Source organism: Rattus norvegicus, chromosome 2 (genome assembly GCF_036323735.1).
Source record: "Rattus norvegicus strain BN/NHsdMcwi chromosome 2, GRCr8, whole genome shotgun sequence".
Taxonomy (NCBI): Eukaryota; Metazoa; Chordata; class Mammalia; order Rodentia; family Muridae; genus Rattus; species Rattus norvegicus.
In genome coordinates this window covers 116,800,357-116,820,477 of record NC_086020.1, presented here as the reverse complement: position 1 = coordinate 116,820,477, position 20,121 = coordinate 116,800,357, and the positions used below count along the sequence as shown (strand labels likewise).

At 44.0% G+C, this 20,121-nt stretch overlaps 1 protein-coding gene across 4 annotated transcripts in view; it reads right to left on the bottom strand.

Annotated features, from left to right (window-relative positions):
• Kcnmb2 (potassium calcium-activated channel subfamily M regulatory beta subunit 2) overlaps positions 1-20,121 on the bottom strand; it is a 305,376-nt gene that overhangs the window by 83,409 nt on the left and 201,846 nt on the right. The window lies entirely within an intron of this gene.

The following is a 20,121-nucleotide window of genomic DNA, read 5'->3' as shown; positions in this document are numbered from 1 at the left end:
AGAATTGGGACAGGGCCCATCTGCTCTTTGTGGGACTTTTATGGCCTCAAAGCGATGCCTGAAGGTGGGATGTATGGTGGCCATTTACACACGCTGTGGGAGAGGAGCTTTAGTCATTCTGTTTACATCCTGCAGCCAGGAACAAGGGCCAACCATGTTAAACAAGCTGCCTTTGGAGCTGCAGGGACAGAAAAAACTGGGTAGGCTCCTCTCTAGCCCACTGAGACTGTCACTAGTCATATGACCTTGAAAAGTCTCTCCACCTTCAGCCTTAGTCATAGCCTTGGTCATGTGTAAATTCTCTCTCTTCTGACTTGTACAGACTCCTGGCACAGCATCTACTCCCACTCATCTCAGAGATACGCCTTTCTGACTCCCCAGCTGGACTGAACCTTTAGAATTCTTCTGGCTTTATCAATGTCACTCTGTGGACCAATATCCAATTAGCAAACAGTTATTAGAAAGTGTTATTGTAGAAATATAAAAAATAAAAAACGTATGGTTGCCTTTTACCACGAAACACATCCGAATTCCGTGGCAGCCCAGTGTCTCCTGCCACGGCACACTTTTCTACACTCAAACCGTCACATAAAAGAACACACAACACAATAATCTTTGACCCAATTGGTAAGATATAATTGCCCACCTAAACATACAAAGCCCAGTACCATCCATCCCTTAAGAACATTAATAACAACCTGTAAATACACAGAGCAGAATCTTAACATCACCTGCATGGCTTCTCGCCCTCTCCCTCCTGTCTCTCCTCCTTTCCGGTCCAGTCTCCTCCTCTTCCTTCAAACTTCTCTCCTGCCATCTTTCCTTCTCCTCCAATGACAGGCCTCCTTCTATCCTGTACCTGTCCCTCACCTGTATTTTATGAATTCAATGGGGAGAAGGTTCTGGTGAAGTCACCGGAGTCCTGAGTAGTGACTAGGCAGCTGTCCTTGGGGCAGTGGAGTTAGCATCAAAATACAGATAACTCCAGGGCAAACCACAACAAGAAAGGCGCACTTGATCCCAGCAGCTGTTCTAAATACTTCAGGAGTGGTGTGAGGAAGGTGTGGGATCCAATACCAAAGTCTATCACCAAATTTTGAAGTTTTTGTTTGAACAGTAAGGTGTTTTAAAATCAGTGTGTCTGCAAGGAGCTGCAGTTTCATGTACATCACAGCACAGGGCACAGGCGCTGGGGGGAGAATCAACCTGCCTTTCAGATAAGACAGTGGGCCAGACTGTTATCCTTCTGTCTAAGCTCCACCCCCACAGTTACCTGGCAACAGCCAGGTGTGCCAACACTATGAAGGGGCTGCTTGTCCCCTCCTCACTCTCTTGCTCTTGCTCCTGCTTCTTCTTGCTGTCTCTTGCCCCTTTGTCCCTTCTCCCCCTATTTCCCTCCCCCCTTCTCTCCACTTGCTCATGGCCAGCCTCTACTCTACTCTACTCTACTCTACTCTACTCTACTCTACTCTACTCTACTCTACTCTACTCTACTCTACTCTACTCTACTCCTCTCCTCCTCTCTTCTCCTCTACTCTCTCTCTTTCTTTGCCCTACTGCCCCTTAACTCTCCTCCCCATGCCCTGAATAAACTCTATTCTATACCATACCATCGTGTGGCTGGTTTCTCAGGGGGAAGGGCTGTCTCAAAACGGGCCTGCTGAGGCACCCCGTTTCCCTGGACCTCTGTAGAACACAATCCCCCTCTCCTTTATCCTTTTATAACACAACCTTGGTGCTTAAACCCAGGACATATCCTCTCTTTTCTTTTTATAAACACATCACAGACATTGTCCCAACATGCCTGGGATCAGGGGAAGACACAGTATAAGAAGGGAAGGAAGCACTGCCGAAATTCACCATGAAAGGGACAAGGTTCCTAAAAGTGCAGAGGAAAAAGATATACTGAGAAAGTGATTTTAGATGGGACAAAGGTCTAGCCTAGTGCTAGAGGGGAAGAAAAGACCTCACCCAAAAGCAAGCTGGGTGGTTCTCATGAAAAGAGACTGATAAACGTACCTTCAGGAGGAGTCCCCATATTCCCAAACCTCCAGTGTAATTGTACTTAGTGAGATGGTGGATTCCCCAGTGGATGGTTCAGTAAGGGATGGATCCCAATTTACCATTCCCTATGATTGGGAGAGCAGTGGGCAGGCTCCACTTTGAGAGGAGGATGCGTTGTTCAAAACTGAGCTACTGCTGGGGCCTGAAATCATGGTCAGGGAGTCTGTAAAATCTGCTGCAGTCCCAGGATGAGACACAGCCCTGCAGACAGTTGCAGAGAACTGGAGGACTAGGCTCTGATGAGCCTGAAAGAACGACAAGCCACCAGAGGCCCTGCTCAGGCAGTGGATGTGTAACATTGCCCTTGATGAAGGGGAACGAGCTGATCTCCTAGACTAAGAATAAGTAGCATTTGACAACCTCGAACCTGATGTCAGTGGGTGGATCATCTGCTGGAGCCACTCGGCTGCTGTTTTCTGCCTTAGAGCTGGAGAACTGGGAAGTTCATGCCTTCATAGGGGTGATTAACACTTCAAATGTCCCCAAAGCTCTGGAGACAGGTAGGTTGTCTGCCTCTCTCCCAGACCTCAATGCTGCGGATGCGTCCCAGTCTCCCAGTACACTTGGACTAGTCATATCCTCAGGGAGTATAAACTCTTGAGTCTTGGAAAGGTAAGAGAATTTGCCCAACTTAGAGAGAGCAAAGCTAAGTGAGGCCGGCAGAGACCCTTGGTGTTAAGGAAGGAAAACTATTAATGAAGGCTGGTCTAGTAGACATCAGCTCCTTGTCCAATACAGATTCAAACACCGCATAAACCTTAGCGTCCTGATGAGACTGATGAGCCTATGGTGTGTCAGTCAGATCCTTGGCATCATTTTAGGCACGATGGACAGAAACACGGCGAGTGAGTTCTCAGGGAGAGAATGATGCTCCAGAGATGGTGGGACCCTTTTACAGTAGTTACTTGACCTTGCCCCCTGGGTCATTTGTGTTGAGTCTTCTTTGAATAGAATTCACAAGCTCAAGGTCACCATCTTGTGCTGTATATTTGGGATGGGAGCCAGGGTCCCTTACGAATTTGGGTCTCATGTCTTGTGTAAATATTTTTAGTGACTAGGGCAGAGTCTGAGTGGTTAGGGTCTGGCTGGTAGAAGAGACAAAGGCTAAGAAGGACAGAAAAAAAAAGAACTACAGAAAATCACCATGGTATGGATGAGGCTCCTAAAAGAACAGAGAAACCCAGAGCTGCACACAGATTTTACCAACTTATATAAATACTGCTTTTAATATTTATGGGACATTTGCAGTGTAAGGTCGTTTACAATCTGTTGGCTGTATGTTATTTTGGACCCTGCATGGATGAATATATACTGTAAGGGTTAAGATATGCATTTATCTTAGGTTGTAAAAGCAAATGGGAAATTCAAGGCACAGTAAAGTTGGTGACATTGCTTTCTTAATGTCAATTTAAACTTAAATAGACCAAGCACACAGTAGGACAGCAGATTGAGCACACACTCTTACATGATCTCAAGGCACATCATTAGCTTGGCTGCTGCAGGTCTGGCAAAGTTCAGTCTCTTGACGGCAAGAAAGATTTTCAGAAGAAGATATTAACAGAGGTTTTAGTTTTTATTCTCCCTTTTAGACATTTGCCCAATTCACCACTGAGAAACTATTTTTTTGTCCATTTTCTAATACTCTGTCCTCCTCCTCCATTAACATTTTTCATTCCTTTCTCTTCATTTATTTAACCTTACTTCTCCTCTATTTTCTGCCATCCGCTGCCCTCTTCTTTCGTATTATTTATTTGCCACTTTCACATTAACTTAGTAATTGTCAGCATCACAGGGTGTTTCCTCCCAGGCTCTCATTCTCTGGCACAAGATCACCGTGAGTTACTGGTTATCCTCAGCCGATTTTGAGTGTGTTTCTCTCTCTTGTGTGGCTTGATGAGGTAGCTGCTAAGCCACCTGGTCCCTTGAGTGACTTCGTGGCAGGTAGACTCAACTCAAGACCGGGAAGGAAATCGAGAGGCAGAGGAAGAGGCAGAGAAAATCAGCACTGTGGACAAAAAAAATATACAGAAGAAAAGCTAAGCAAGAAAACTGAGATTCTGAGGAATAAAAGTCTGGTATTGAAAACTTAATGAATCAGATGAAAATGACAGCAGAAACATCACCAATGGATGTATCAAAGCAGAAGATAAAATGTGGGATGGAGGTCAAGGGTAAGGAAACTCAATATTCAACATCAATTGGAAAAGCATGAAATCAGCATGACCACAAGCCCCTAGACATGATCAAGAGACTAAAACTTAGAGGCCCTGGAGTACCAGAAGGAAATGAGATTAAAAAGTAAACCCATGAAAAACTTAATGAAATTACACCGTAAAATTTCTCAAATCTAGATAAATAGATACCCAAATATCAGAGACATTTAGAATAACGAACAGCCATAGCCAGAGAACTTCGCCATGATGTATTGGTAAAGTGAATGATCCATCAGCCATGCCCACAGGGCACACATGTGAACCTTTGCTTTCACTCAGGTTACAATCAAGAGGACGTAATAGGAAAATATCAGATAGTCATTAGAAGGGATAAAGAGTTAAGGGTCGCTACCCATGAATAAAGGGTCCAATTCATCAAGAGGATGGAGTAAGTGTGAATGTGGATGCACTAAGCCTTGGTGGTCCCAAGGGCTTCTTTTTATTTGTTTGGAACTGGCAGCATGAGGTTCGGGGGATAGTGACTGAAAGATTTATGGTTTCACTTAGAAATACGCTCAAGATTCCCTCAGAAAAGAGGCTGACGGCAGCCAGTGACAATGTTGCATACCTGAAAGCCACTGAGAAGGTAGGGTCTGTGTTTTCTCCTCCCTAAAGTTATGTGAATGCTAAATGGATTCATTTACATAACCTACAAAATATACATGAATTGACAGATCAGTTTGTACAATTTTGAACTAGCGATCAAAATACTTTGAGTTACCTATATTGTATATTGTTCTTTTAGATAAACCTTCTCCTTAAGCTGGGAGATGGCTCAGCCTTAGCTTACCGTGCAAGCACCAGGACCCGAGTTCAGATTCTCAGAAGCCATGTAAATGGCAGGTGGGTGTGGTGGCCCTCCTGCGATTCCAGCTAGGTAGGAAGAGACAGGATGTCCCCAGATCAAGCTGGCTAGCAAGACTAGTCAAATCAACTAGCTCTGGATTTGAGTGAGAGGCCTTGCTTCAATGAATAATGTAGAAACGCAAATTGAGTGATTCTAGACATCTACCCCTGGCTTCCACACACATGCACACACATACACATGAGGGCCCTTATGTGCAAAAACATATGTTCATATATAAAAAATGGAAAACTAAAAAGATTAAATTTCTCCATTTCTTCCTATAGAAACTGCCCTTAAAAACAACCCATGGGTACCTGTACAGGGTCATCAGAGTCCTGCCAGCCAGAAGATGCTAATGATTTCAGTAATTAACTCCTTCAGTGCTATTACCGCTCTACCATATAGGTGAGAAGAAGACAAGGCACAGAGGAGTTCAGAGACCTCCCTAAGGACACACAGGAGGTTTTCAGAGATAGACTCCGCCCCAGGCACAGGCTTCACGTAGTCTCATGACTGTAGTTACTTCCCATGGTGGGTGAGTTCCAGAGATAGTTGTCGGAGGAGTGCAGGAGTGTTTTTTAAAATGTGAGCTACTATAAGTTTAAGTGGTTGCTTCAGTTGTTATAGACATAGTTATTGTTGAGACTGTACTGGAGCCCATGTCATTCTCGTGGGGGGAAGGGCTTGTCAGCACTGACACCCAAGGATGTTGAAGTTTAGCACAGAACAGACCTCTGAGCAAAGTCAAAGAGTGTAAAGTAGTTCTGTGGTGGACATCTGGAAGGAAAGAAGTCTCCCTTTCCTTGCCTCACCTCAGGAGTCCTGGAAGTACAGAGGCCCATTCCATGTGGCTTCTGATTCCTAACTCCAGCCCACAGCAAGTACTTCTCCAAACTCTGTATGATGTTTAGCTTTTGTCCCTCAGACTAAGCCTTTGCTGACTTTGTTGTAACGTAATACTCTGTCCTAATACATAAGATATATCTCCATCTCCAGCTTCCCTCCTCCTGCTGTTTGTGGCCTTGGAATTCCTCAGAGATGGCCATTCCCTTGCTACCCTGCTCATAGCATCAACCATTCAGAGGACCTCACTGTAATGGGCTCCCTACCTCCTGCTCCTTTCCCCTTACCTTCAGCATCTCAGGCGGCCCTGTTGCTGCAGACTCCTAGCTGGCCTCTTAGGCTACAACCTGTCTATCTTTCAGTTTTCCAATTTTAACTGTACATCTGATAATAACACTTGCACTCAGTGGTCCTTAATGTTTCCCAGTTGCCTTGAAGATGTATGGTAAGCTCTTTCCACAACTTGGCTGCATCCGGCTGTTTGGACACCATCATCCATCGTACTTCCTAATTGACCTCATGCTGCAGCCATGTCATACTGTTCTTGAGGTGGTCATGTGTGCCCATGTTCCTGGGACATGAGCCAACAATTTATTTTCCTACCAATGTTTCGTATCAATTGTCCTTTTTGGGGAGCTTGGGATGCAGCTTATTTGCGAGAGCACTTGCCTAGCCTGAATGAAATCCTCGGTATCGTGTAAAGTGGCCAGGAGGATGCATATGCTGTAACCCCTTCCTTTGGTAGGTGGCATTAGAAGGATCAGGAGTGACACCCGCGGATCCTGGTCCGCAGCAGCTCTCTGCTCCCAGACACCGTGGGAGAGAGACCCGACCGCCTGGTCAGGTGGGCACTCCTGAGGCTGCAGAGCGGAAGAGACCACCAACTCTGCCCACCCCTGCCCACATCCCTGGCCCAAGAGGAAACTGTATAAGGCCTCTGGGCTCCCGTGGGGGAGGGCCCAGGAGCGGCAGGACCCCTGCCTGAGACACCACCGGAACCTGAAGGAAACAGACCGGATAAACAGTTCTCTGCACCCAAATCCCGTGGGAGGGAGAGCTAAACCTTCAGAGAGGCAAATAAGCCTGGGAAACCAGAAGAGACTGCTCTCTGCACACACATCTCGGACGCCAGAGGAAAACACCAAAGGCCATCTGGAACCCTGGTGCACTGAAGCTCCCGGAAGGGGCGGCACAGGTCTTCCTGGTTGCTGCCGCCGCAGAGAGCCCGTGGGCAGCACCCCGAGAGCAAACTTGAGCCTCGGGACCACAGGTAAGACCAACTTGTCTGCTGCAAGAAAGCTGCCTGGTGAAATCGGGACACACAGAGGCAAAATTCCTCTAGGACCGGGCACTTCCTGTGTTTACCGGAAGTCCCACACCCGCGGATCCCGGCCCGCAGCAGCTCTCTGCTCCCAGACCCCGTGGGAAAGAGACCTCACCGCCTGGTCAGGTGGGCACTCCTGAGGCTGCATAAGCTCCCGGAAGGGGCGGCACAGGTCTTCCTGGTTGCTGCCGCCGCAAAGAGCCCGTGGGCAGCACCCCGAGAGCGAACTTGAGCCTCGGGACCACAGGTAAGACCAACTTTTCTGTTGCAAGAAAGCTGCCTGGTGAACTCAAGACACAGGCCCACAGGAACAGCTGAAGACCTGTAGAGAGGAAAAACTACATGCCCGAAAGCAGAACACTCTGTCCCCATAACTGACTGAAAGAGAGGAAAACAGGTCTACAGCACTGCTGACACACAGGCTTATAGGACAGTCTAGCCACTGTCAGAAATAGCAGAACAAAGTAACACTAGAGATAATCTGATGGCGAGAGGCAAGCACAGGAACCCAAGCAACAGAAACCAAGACTACATGCCATCATCGGAGCCCAATTCTCCCACCAAAACAAACATGGAATATCCAAACACACCAGAAAAGCAAGATCTAGTTTCAAAATCATATTTGATCATGATGCTGGAGGACTTCAAGAAAGACATGAAGAACTCCCTTACGGAAACACAGGAAAACATAAATAAACAAGTAGAAGCCTACAGAGAGGAATCGCAAAAATCCCTGAAAGAATCGAAGAAATCCCTGAAAGAATTCCAGGAAAACACAATCAAACAGTTGAAGGAATTAAAAATGGAAATAGAAGCAATCAAGAAAGAACACATGGAAACAACCCTGGATATAGAAAACCAAAAGAAGAGACAAGGAGCTGTAGATACAAGCCTCACCAACAGAATTCAAGAGATGGAAGAGAGAATCTCAGGAGCAGAAGATTCCATAGAAATCATTGACTCAACTGTCAAAGATAATGTAAAGCGGAAAAAGCTACTGGTCCAAAACATACAGGAAATCCAGGACTCAATGAGAAGATCAAACCTAAGGATAATAGGTATAGAAGAGAGTGAAGACTCCCAGCTCAAAGGACCAGTAAATATCTTCAACAAAATCATAGAAGAAAACTTCCTTTACCTAAAAAAAGAGATACCCATAGGCGTACAAGATGCCTACAGAACTCCAAATAGATTGGACCAGAAAAGAAACACCTCCCGTCACGTAATAGTCAAAACACCAAATGCACAAAATAAAGAAAGAATATTAAAAGCAGTAAGGGAAAAAGGTCAAGTAACATATAAAGGCAGACCTATCAGAATCACACCAGACTTCTTGCCAGAAACTATGAAGGCCAGAAGATCCTGGACTGATGTCATACAGACCCTAAGAGAACACAAATGCCAGCCCAGGTTACTGTATCCTGCAAAACTCTCAATTAACATAGATGGAGAAACCAAGATATTCCATGACAAAACCAAATTTACACAATATCTTTCTACAAATCCAGCACTACAAAGGATAATAAATGGTAAAGCCCAACATAAGGAGGCAAGCTATACCCTAGAAGAAGCAAGAAACTAATCATCTTGGCAACAAAACAAAGAGAATGAAAGCACACAAACATAACCTCACATCCAAATATGAATATAACGGGAAGCAATAACCACTATTCCTTAATATCTCTCAACATCAATGGCCTCAACTCCCCAATAAAAAGACATAGATTAACAAACTGGATACGCAACGAGGACCCTGCATTCTGCTGCCTACAGGAAACACACCTCAGAGACCAAGACAGACACTACCTCAGAGTGAAAGGCTGGAAAACAACTTTCCAAGCAAATGGTCAGAAGAAGCAAGCTGGAGTAGCCATTCTAATATCAAATAAAATCAATTTTCAACTAAAAGTCTTCAAAAAAGATAAGGAAGGACACTTCATATTCATCAAAGGAAAAATCCACCAAGATGAACTCTCAATCCTAAATATCTATGCCCCAAATACAAGGGCACCTACATACGTAAAAGAAACCTTACTAAAGCTCAAAACACACATTGCACCTCACACAATAATAGTGGGAGATTTCAACACCCCACTCTTATCAATGGACAGATCATGGAAACAGAAATTAAACAGAGACGTAGACAGACTAAGAGAAGTCATGAGCCAAATGGACTTAACGGATATTTATAGAACATTCTATCCTAAAGCAAAAGGATATACCTTCTTCTCAGGTCCTCATGGTACTTTCTCCAAAATTGACCATATAATTGGTCAAAAAACGGGCCTCAACAGGTACAGAAAGATAGAAATAATCCCATGCGTGCTATCGGACCACCACGGCCTAAAACTGGTCTTCAATAACAATCAAAGAAGAATGCCCACATATACGTGGAAATTGAACAATGCTCTACTCAATGATAACCTGGTCAAGGAAGAAATAAAGAAAGAAATTAAAAACTTTTTAGAATTTAATAAAAATGAAGGTACAACATACCCAAACTTATGGGACACAATGAAAGCTGTGCTAAGAGGAAAACTCATAGCACTGAGTGCCTGCAGAAAGAAACAGGAAAGAACATATGTCAGCAGCTTGACAGCACACCTAAAAGCTCTAGAACAAAAAGAAGCAAATACACCCAGGAGAAGTAGAAGGCAGGAAATAATCAAACTCAGAGCTGAAATCAACCAAGTAGAAACAAAAAGGACCATAGAAAGAATCAACAGAACCAAAAGTTGGTTCTTTGAGAAAATCAACAAGATAGATAAACCCTTAGCCAGACTAATGAGAGGACACAGAGAGTGCGTCCAAATTAACAAAATCAGAAACGAAAAGGGAGACATAACTACAGATTCAGAGGAAATTCAAAAAATCATCAGATCTTACTATAAAAACCTATATTCAACAAAACTTGAAAATCTTCAGGAAATGGACAATTTCCTAGACAGATACCAGGTATCGAAGTTAAATCAGGAACAGATAAACCAGTTAAATAACCCCATAACTCCTAAGGAAATAGAAGCAGTCATTAAAGGTCTCCCAACTAAAAAGAGCCCAGGTCCAGACGGGTTTAGTTCAGAATTCTATCAAACCTTCATAGAAGACCTCATACCAATATTATCCAACCTATTCCACAAAATTGAAACAGATGGATCACTACCGAATACCTTCTACGAAGCCACAATTACTCTTATACCTAAACCACACAAAGACACAACAAAGAAAGAGAACTTCAGACCAATTTCCCTTATGAATATCGACGCAAAAATACTCAACAAAATTCTGGCAAACCGAATTCAAGAGCACATCAAAACAATCATCCACCATGATCAAGTAGGCTTCATCCCAGGCATGCAGGGATGGTTTAATATACGGAAAACCATCAACGTGATCCATTATATAAACAAACTGAAAGAACAGAACCACATGATCATTTCATTAGATGCTGAGAAAGCATTTGACAAAATTCAACACCCCTTCATGATAAAAGTCCTGGAAAGAATAGGAATTCAAGGCCCATACCTAAACATAGTAAAAGCCATATACAGCAAACCAGTTGCTAACATTAAACTAAATGGAGAGAAACTTGAAGCAATCCCACTAAAATCAAGGACTAGACAAGGCTGACCACTCTCTCCCTACTTATTCAATATAGTTCTTGAAGTTCTAGCCAGAGCAATCAGACAACAAAAGGAGATCAAGGGGATACAGATCGGAAAAGAAGAAGTCAAAATATCACTATTTGCAGATGATATGATAGTATATTTAAGTGATCCCAAAAATTCCACCAGAGAACTACTAAAGCTGATAAACAACTTCAGTAGAGTGGCTGGGTATAAAATTAACTCAAATAAATCAGTTGCCTTCCTCTATACAAAAGAGAAACAAGCCGAGAAAGAAATTAGGGAAACGACACCCTTCATAATAGACCCAAATAATATAAAGTACCTCGGTGTGACTTTAACCAAGCAAGTAAAAGATCTGTACAATAAGAACTTCAAGACACTGAGGAAAGAAATTGAAGAAGACCTCAGAAGATGGAAAGATCTCCCATGCTCATGGATTGGCAGGATTAATATAGTAAAAATGGCCATTTTACCAAAAGCAATCTACAGATTCAATGCAATCCCCATCAAAATACCAATCCAATTCTTCAAAGAGTTAGAAAGAATAATTTGCAAATTCATCTGGAATAACAAAAAACCCAGGATAGCTAAAGGTATCCTCAACAATAAAAGGACTTCAGGGGGAATCACTATCCCTGAACTCAAGCAGTATTACAGAGCAATAGTGATAAAAACTGCATGGTATTGGTACAGAGACAGACAGATAGACCAATGGAATAGAATTGAAGACCCAGAAATGAACCCACACACCTATGGTCACTTGATTTTTGACAAAGGAGCCAAAACCATCAAATGGAAAAAAGATAGCATTTTCAGCAAATGGTGCTGGTTCAACTGGAGGTCAACATGTAGAAGAATGCAGATCGATCCATGCTTATCACCCTGTACAAAGCTTAAGTCCAAGTGGATCAAGGACCTCCACATCAAACCAGACACACTCAAACTAATAGAAGAAAAACTAGGGAAGCATCTGGAACACATGGGCACTGGAAAAAATTTCCTGAACAAAACACCAATGGCTTATGCTCTAAGATCAAGAATCGACAAATGGGATCTCATAAAACTGCAAAGCTTCTGTAAGGCAAAGGACACTGTGGTTAGGACAAAACGGCAACCAACAGATTGGGACAAGATCTTTACCAATTCTACAACAGATAGAGGCCTTATATCCAAAATATACAAAGAACTCAAGAAGTTAGACCGCAGGGAGACAAATAACCCTATTAAAAATGGGGCTCTGAGCTAAACAAAGAATTCACAGCTGAGGAATGCCGAATGGCTGAGAAAAACCTAAAGAAATGTTCAACATCTTTAGTCATAAGGGAAATGCAAATCAAAACAACCCTGAGATTTCACCTCACACCAGTGAGAATGGCTAAGATCAAAAACTCAGGTGACAGCAGATGCTGGCGAGGATGTGGAGAAAGAGGAACACTCCTCCATTGTTGGTGATTGCAGACTGGTACAACCATTCTGGAAATCAGTATGGAGGTTCCTCAGAAAATTGGACATTGAACTGCCTGAGGATCCAGCTATACCTCTCTTGGGCATATACCCAAAAGATGCCCCAACATATAAAAAAGACATGTGCTCCGCTATGTTCATTGCAGCCTTATTTATAATAGCCAGAAACTGGAAAGAACCCAGATGCCCTTCAACAGAGGAATGGATACAGAAAATGTGGTACATCTACACAATGGAATATTACTCAGCTCTCAAAACAACGACTTTATGAAATTCGTAGGCAAATGGTTGGAACTGGAAAATATCATCCTGAGTGAGCTAACCCAATCACAGAAAGACATACATGGTATGCACTCATTGATAAGTGGCTATTAGCACAAATGCTTGAATTACCCTAGATCCCTAGAACAAACGAAACTCAAGACAGATGATCAAAATGTGAATGCTTCACTCCTTCTTTAAATGAGGAAAAAGAATACCCTTGGCAGGGAAGGGAGAGGCAAAGATTAAAACAGAGACTGAAGGAACACCCATTCAGAGTCTGCCCCACATGTGGCCCATACATATACAGCCACCCAATTAGACAAGATGGATGAAGCAAAGAAGTGCAGACCGACAGGAGCCGGATGTAGATCGCTCCTGAGAGACACAGCCAGAATACAGCAAATACAGAGGCGAATGCCAGCAGCAAACCACTGAACTGAGAATAGGTCCCCCGTTGAAGGAATCAGAGAAAGAACTGGAAGAGCTTGAAGGGGCTCGAGACCCCATAGGTACAACAATGTCAAGCAACCAGAGCTTCCAGGGACTAAGCCACTACCTAAAGACTATACATGGACTGACCCTGGACTCTGACCTCATAGGTAGCAATGAACATCCTAGTAAGAGCACCAGTGGAAGGGGAAGCCCTTGGTCCTGCTAAGACTGAACCCCCAGTGAACTAGACTGTTGGGGGGAGGGCGGCAATGGGGGGAGGGTTGAGAGGGGAACACCCATAAGGAAGGGGAGGGGGGAGGGGGATGTTTGCCCGGAAACCGGGAAAGGGAATTACACTCGAAATGTGTATAAGAAATACTCAAGTTAATAAAAAAAAAAAAAAGAAGAAGGATCAGGAGTTTAAGGTCATCTTTGGCTACACAGTGAGACTGAGGTCAGCCTGGGGTACAGAAAAGGAAAAGATCCCCTTTCCATCTGTTTCAATTCTTTAGGGTGCAGCCCACAAGCAGCTTCCTGATCGTGCTGAGATGGGGTTCCCTGCTAACACTGCACTGTCTTCTCTGCAGACAGCAGCTCGTACGCTCTTTCCACAGCAGGTTGGAGGCTCTTGAAGTGTTGCATGCTCTATGTGCCTTCACAGCACCTGATACAGTTGTTCTATACCTCAGCTTTTTAAATGTATGAGTCTGGTCTCCATTTAGGCTCGAACTTTTGGTGGGCAGTCGTCATCTACAACATGAATTAGCTTCCATATTGGTTGGCTTTAATTGCACTTCCTATAGCTAACATGACTGGGCTGAACTCTAAAAGTAGGCATTATGTGTAATTTCTTCTTCCCATGGTTCCCGGGAGGATCTCAAGGAGGGAAATCTGTGCAGTGCTGGATGCTTGGCACGAACTCGATGAAGTTGCCACTGATAGATTGTATTGTGGTTGAACTTGGCCCAGCATTTTCTGTGACTGAGATTTAGCATGAGCCTCCAGGTTCCTGAGATGGTTACTGAATCTGGAATGTTCCATGGAAGCTTATGTTTTGAGGATTTGGTCCTTGGCTTGTAGAGACTTTGGGAGGCTGGCCTGACTTGGTGACTTGAGACCTATGAAATTATTCTTGCCCCTGGTTCCTGGGTGGGTCTTTCTGCTTCCTGATCTACCACTTGAATAGACGTCCCTAAGCCTTTCCTGTCACCTTGGGTGGAAATCCCTCTGACACCATGAGCTGAGAGAAATCTCATTCCCTCTGAGTTGTTTGTCAGCCATTGTGTCAAAACAGTGAAAGGGATTCCAGTTATCCCTCCCACGGTAAAACACACAGAATTCTAGAATACTCTACAGAAGAGCATCACACTTCCTTTCCTCTCCCATTGCACCTTTGTGTGCATTTACCATGGTCAGCTGTTCTAAAGAAGAGAATCTACCTCATGGTGTTTGTGAAGGCTTTTAATCTCAGAACATTTCAAAACGTACTATGCCCAAAGTAAGGTAGGCAAGGAACAAATCAACTGACTTACTGAGTGTGAAATAAGTGACTGACCTCTGTGCTCCTGGTAGGCAAGACAGACAGTCAGACAGTCAGACAGACAGACAGGTAAGCAAATAAAGGGAAAACTTAAACCCAACAAACTATTATTTGAGTTGCCTGATTCAAAACTCGGGGTGTTTTTCTTTCCTAGGGTAAAAGAATTCATTCCTCTTCAGATAAGTTAAATCCATGGAAAGGAATGGCCTATTGTAGATGCAGGTTGAAAGTAACACGATCAGCACATGAAACAGGAAATCAATTTTCCTACTAGAGTTGCTGAGGACATAACACTGGCGACATGGTTTCAATCTCTTTTAGGATTGCTAGGGGAGAAGCCCCCCTCTCATTACCTAAGGAGGTTCTGCCTGGTGGGAGACCAATAAACCTCTTGCATCTGCAAAGTGGTGTGGAATCAGGCTGTGATGTCAAGCCTAGCTCTAGGGTTAGGTCTGTGTGGGTGGGGATGAACATCTATCTGGTTGTTAATGGGCTGTGTGTGGTAACTGATGAGTCTGCTCACAGACACCTTCAACCCTCGTCAGACTGGACGAGGCCAAGGGGAGCTGAAGTCAGCTAAGTCAGCCTAAGCTCGGAACCTGCTCAGGGAGCAGGCTCTAGAATACGGTGCTGTTGGAGTTCCTCTTCTAGGCCAAATGGCTGAATGGCTGAGCTAATGCCCTCATCAGGGAAGAATTGTTTCTGCCAAGTTGCTGACAGGGTAGGTTTTTGCATATGACTTCTGTAGCCTGAGATTATAACATCATTTCATCTTATGATTCATTTTAGGAAAAAAGAAAGATGTCTAAGCTGTACTTCCTTTCTCCAGACCCTTGATGTTAATTCCTTGTGTCCCCTTCTCTCAAAATTGTTAGCTAACAAGACTGTGGCAAAGGTGGGAATGGGTAAGTTACATTCCAACTCAACTTCTTACCCAAGTGATTTCTTTAGTAATGAGAAGTGTTGCCATGTCTCACTCCAAAATTTTGAGAGTATTTTTCATTACAAGTCCTACTATGATTGTCAAGGGAAAGAATACCGCCTGTCTATAAACGCCCCCTCCAATCTTCCCCCCTCTCTTGCGCATGCGCACATGTGTGTGTGTGTGTGTGTGTGTGTGTGTGTGTGTGTGTGTGTGTGTCTGTCTGTCTGTCTGTCTGTCTCAGGTCACCTAGGCTGATTGTGAACTTCTGATCCTCCTGACTCCTCCTCCAAAACTCTGAGGTTACAAGTGGACACCACTGCACCCTGCTTTATGTGACTTTGTGCATATTAGGACTACATCCTACCAACGGAGTCACCAGCTGAGCTCCATGCTCAGTCCTGTCTGCAGTCTTACACAGGCTAATCCCCAAAGTAAAAGAAGAGACTGCTAAAGTGTTAACTCAGTCTCTTTCCCCCCCAGAGGTTAGAAACACCCCTGACAAATCTGCCCTGATTCACCAACATTCCAATCTGGTCCTCTCAGCTGTCATAATTTCACCCCAATTTACCAATGCAAACTCTGGAGATGCTCCTTAATTAATCCTCTGCACTAAGGACTCTGAGCAATGCCAAGTTAGTTATCTAAGCTTATTGCTTTAAGCATCTCCTACATCCAAATTGCAGAAATTCTTGGTAGTGCCAGCACCCAGCACTTCAAAGTCTTTGACTTCTCCTTCCACAGGATTTTTTTCTGAAGGACTGGAAGTGAGTGTGCAGGGCACAGGATGAGCAGGTGGTGCAGAAGAATACCCAGGTGACATTTTTCTCTTAACTGGTAGATAGCTGTCCGGAAACATTCTCACTCACAGGTGAGGAGGGTCAGAGGAAGCCAGCTTTGGAGAGAGTTGGACTGACATTTCTGCTGTGGAGCTGCTCCAAAGGCGAAAGGGCCTTACATACAGCTCAGCGCCAGGTACTGCAGTTTGGTGTCCTACATGTTATGAAAACCAGCTCACCATGTCACAGTAGAATTTGGTCTTCTAAAGATTGTTTTTTCTTTTTTTTTGAAAGGGAAGAAGACAAGTTTAACTTATTTATTTTTTCCTGAGGCATTTTAATAGATCGTGTTTGTTATAGTTCTGTGATAGGTCTAAATATACCTGTTATTAGAGATAAGGAAACTAAGTGATGACATAGGGACGCCTTGAACTCTGGTCTGTTAGGCTCTGAGGGCTGTTTCAATGCCATTGGACCATGGTGCCTCTGCGTGGTTGAATGCACTGTTCAGTGAAATGGAATGCCATCAGTGAAGTTCTTTGTGTTCTCCTTGACACCACTCTATGTGTTTGCATTCTCCTTGGGTTGTTACAGCCATTATTACTCATCAGGGAGAGATAGGTTTCCTCGAGTTTCTTAAGTACAAGCTCTTGTCTGGTCTCTCCTAGGAGAGGACAAGTCTCAGTCAATATTTCAGCATAATGGACACAGTGTCACTAAGACACAAGGCCCATGGATCACTAAGGAATAGTTTTTTGTTCCAAGGTAATATCAAGTGTGAGGCTCTGCTCTCAATCTTCCGTAGCTGGCTTCTGTGTGAGGACATCAATCCATGACTCTTGAGTACACCAAAGCACAGAATGTTTTCTGCAGGCTCAGGGAAAGCTATAGCTCAAAGGCCAATGCTGAGAACGTGCCAGTGTGCAGGGTTCCCTATGGAGAGGTGGAAAGCAGGACTGTCCCACACTGCCCAGGTCCTTGTACACACTCTTAAACAATAATTTTTCCTTTCTGGACTTTGATGTTTTGAGATTATTTCCCAAGCCTTAGCATCCCGTGTCCCATGACATTCAGCATTGTATAATCTGTATGGTGGTTTGAGTAAAAATGGCCTCCATAGGCCCATAGGAAATGGCACTACTAGTGGCCTTGTTAGAGGGAATATGTCACTGGGTCGGTCATTTGAGTATGTCACTTGAGGTTTTAAATGCTCAAGCCTGGCCCAGTGGCTCTATTCTAGCTAGCCTGCCAATTGAATGTAGAACTCTGAGTTCTCTCCCTAGCACCATGTCTGCCTGCATGCCGTGATGCTTCCCACCATGACAATAATGGACTAAACCTGTGAAACTGGAAGCCAGTCCCACTTAAATGGTTTTCCTTATAAGAGTTGCTGTGGTCATGCTGTCTCTTCAAAGCAATAGGACACCAACTGAGATGGCCTGTGAGAAGTTACTATTTCATTTACAAGTAGGGAATCTTGACATAAGAATCAAGAGGGAAAAGAGTGAATGATTACTAGAAATAATTTGCTATATTTAGATGAACAATGTGTTTTCATAGCAGCTCAGTCCCAGGAGACAGTGTGCTCACTGATTATTTTCTGTTCATTTGCTATTGTTGAACATAATATTGCTATAATCTCCATGAGTGTGATAATGGTTCAAGATTGGCAGAATTTGGTCTCTGTATTTACAGAAATATTCAGGAGGGAATGTGGAAGTTTTTTACTATTTTTTACATGCATGTATGCATGTGCATGTTCCTGTACAGACAGGTATGCATGCCTGTAAAGGTTTGGAGAGCAAACCTAGATGTCTTACTCAGGTGTTGTTCGCCCAGTGGTTTGAGACAGGATCTTTCATTGGTCTTGGTCTTGCCAAGTAGGGTAGGCAGGCCTGAGCGCAAGCCCCAAGATCTGGCTGTCTCTGTCTCCCAAGGGCTGGGATTACAAGCACGACACCACATGTGCCTTTTTATGCGGGTGCTGCAGACTGTACTCAGGTCTTCCCACCTGTGTGGAAAACACTTCGCTGTCTGAGCTATCTGCTCAGTCTCTGGTTGGAGTTTTGAAGTTCCATATTGCAGTCCTGTGTCTGACAGGTTAATCATTAGACTCTGTAAACCCTGGGAGGACTTTAGAAGAGTCAGTCATGTGCTTGCATGCCCACAGCCATGGCTAGTTGGTGCCATACAGATGATTACTTCACTGCCTACAGCCACAGTGGGCATCTCTCATCAGGTGGGGGGAGCCAGCTCAGGTGACTTGCCATGGAAACGTGAGGTAGGATTTGAGATAGGAAGCTACACAGCTGTGAAGAAGCATCAGAGTCAAGGGAAACAGGTCATGGTGAGCTGGAGGGAGAAGCTCTTCAGGCAACCGTTTTTGATATCAAGAAAGGTTTCAAGGTTCAAGCACAAGACCAAGTGACTGTTCTGTTGGTGCAGGTTTGAGGTGAGATGGATGTGAATTCTTAACAGCTCAGTGATTGTCAGTGGCTTAAGTTCTCTCATGTGCTCTCTTCTCAATCAGCAAAATGAAACTAGTATTTAATTATGGACCTGTGAGGATTGGATTGGCATAGAGAACCTTGACAACTGTGCTTGACATTTTGAAAAATCGTATGTCAATGATTTTATTTCTTGTTTTGGTATGTGTGTGTATGTGTGTGTACATGCATGTGTGTATATGTGTGTATGTGTATGCATGTGTGTATGTATGTTTATGTGTATGTGTGTTTGTGTGTGTGTGTGTGTGTGTGTGTGTGTATGTGTTGCATACACATGGGTGTGTGGGGGCTTTTCCTCCATTTTTCTCCACATCATTGCTTAGAAACAGGACCTTGCACTGAACCAGAAAGTGTGCCATTTTGGCTAGGCTGAGTGTTAGTGACTCCTGATATCCACTTGTCTCTGTCCCTCTATTCTGGAGGGTCACAGGCATGCTCAACTTTTTATGTGGGTTCTGTGGATCAAACTTAGCTCCTCACATTTGGACAAAGAGCATGTGTACCCACTGAGCCTTCTTTCTCTGTTCACTGTCCTGCTGATTTTGTCAGACTTCTGACACAGGACTTCCTCCAACTAGGGATGTAGCAACTGGAACTTGTGATTCCCCTGTCTCTGCTGCTATGAGCATTACAGGCCTACATTACTGCTCTTGGTTTCAACTGTGCTGAGGATCATGCCCAGGGTTTCATACATGCTTGGAAAACATTTACCACCTAAGTTACACCTCCAGCTCCTGCTACTGCCCAAGGAGCAACATGCTAAGTGTTTTTTTTCTTTTATCAAAATCTAACACCATTATGAAATAGAGTCTATTGATATCTTTATGAATGTGGAAACTGAGTCACAAAAATGATAATTAACATCTCCACCATCACTTAGCTAGTGGTTGTTACAATTGGAATGTAAATTAGGTCTCTCTGCTCTGGAATCTGCTTGTTAATCAGTCTATTACTGCCTCTCTGCTGACCTGTATTAGCATGAGAAAATCAAAGGGGTTGGCAGGACAACCCAGCACAGAGAGATGGCAGCTAAACGGGGAGTGAGGCCCAATCATAGGTCTTGGGAAGGATGGCAGTGCTGATGCCTCAGCTAGGAATCCACTAGATCTTTTCAAAGATTCCCATCCTGGCATAGGCTGAAGTGAGGCGTCTGTTTCAGGTACCACAATAAAGGAGATGTAGGAAAGATGGACACAGGGGATATGGACTCTTATTCTGTCTTGATGGTTTGCCAAAGCATTTGTGCCCATGGAAACAGAATGGTTTGATCTGGTCATCATTGTCCATTGAGCAAGC